Below are 1,555 nucleotides of genomic sequence, written 5' to 3' on the forward strand. Positions count from 1 at the left end.
TCCTCCCTTGTTCCATTCTGTCACAGTAACGACGAAGCTAACCAATACACTTCCCTGTTCCCCAAATCCTCAAAACCCTTTCCTCTTAGAGGAGGAGGCAGGAAAAGCTTCCTTTTTAAAGGAAATACAAATCCCTTGTTTAAGTAATCATATTTGTTGCATTCATGCCATCGTTTTGTAGTAAAATTTTGTACCCTTTGCCCTGATTTATTTATAAATATTTCAGTGGCTTTCAGTCACTTGTTCTCTGATCTCTCCTTTTGTTCAGACAGCAGCCACAGTGCCTGCCTTGTCCCCTCTGTCTATTGAACAGTGATCATACATAAACAGACTTGGAGATTCTCTGAGAGCAAAGGGACCCTGGGGCCAACCTCCCTTAGGCCTGTGAATTGTCATTCCTGAAGTTGTCTGTTTTGTAAGTTCTTCTGCCAAGTTTCTATGGGAGCACAGGGATCATTTTCTCCCTTTTCAAAGAGCAGGGTGAGTTAAGGCCTTGAGCTGGCAAGTCCTTTAAAGTCATTTTCAAAGGAAACCTGAGCTGAAAGGCCATGCAGTTGGCCCAGGGTAGTGTGACTTTCTGAAGCTCTCTGGGGCTTTGGGTGGTCAGCTTCCCAGCACGTGCTCAGAGGCTGCTGGAAAGTCCCTGCCTAGGGACACCATTGTCCAACCAGTGTGCCATGTGCCCTCCCACTGCCACCCAGGAACAAAAAGGGAGTAAGGTATTTCTTCTCCTGGCCAGTTACCACAGCTATACTTGTCCTCCCTGCTCTCACGGCCTGTCAATCAATCTCAGTCCCTGGGGTTTTGTGAGGTAAAATAGAAGTGGGTGCCAAAGCAAGCTAAGGGTGAAGTTATGTCTCCACTGTGGATTATAAATTGTCTACTTAGCCCAGTCCCTTCCTGGATTGGTTAGGAAGGGCTTTCAGAGAGAAAATAGAGGTCCCAAGCCACACAAGAGGGGGGGGGGGTGCTGAATTCCAGCAGATAGATCTTTAGACAGAGAGTACCTCTGCTTGGGTGGGGGTTGGCCAGACCTCTAAGCATCAGAGTTTACAAATGTCAATCAATCTCCAGGAGACACCAAATATTCCAAATACAGAAGAAAAGAAATGTGTGATTGGAGCCAGTTACCTTTGACTTACTGCAGTTAGCTAAGTGATGAGAAAGTCCTTATGGAGCCAGGAGGCAAGATGAGTTTATAGAAAGGCCAAACAAAGGCCCAGCAAAGGGGGAAGCTGGGACAGGTTTGAATCAGAAGAGTGAGAAGTGAAGTTCTTGAAAACTCAGCCTTGGGCTGAGGGAGGGCCCATCCATGTTCTTTATTTGGCCTTCATGAGCAGGACCTGGGGTCTTTAGTCCATCCTAGTGCTGGGGAACAAGAAAGACCCAGGCCAGTCTACCAAGAACAAAGCCCCCCATCCCAGCCTCATCTCAAATAGGGTACTTCTACCAGCAGCCTCTCTTTTCCAAGACCATTTCCCACTAGGGCAGCTGGTTATCACCCCATGTCCAGATCTCATTCCCACTCAAGGAAAGACCTCCAGACCAAGCCAGC

This window comes from Megascapheus bottae, chromosome 1 (assembly GCF_031878675.1).
Source record: "Megascapheus bottae isolate mThoBot1 chromosome 1, mThoBot2.hap1, whole genome shotgun sequence".
NCBI lineage: Eukaryota > Metazoa > Chordata > Mammalia > Rodentia > Geomyidae > Megascapheus > Megascapheus bottae.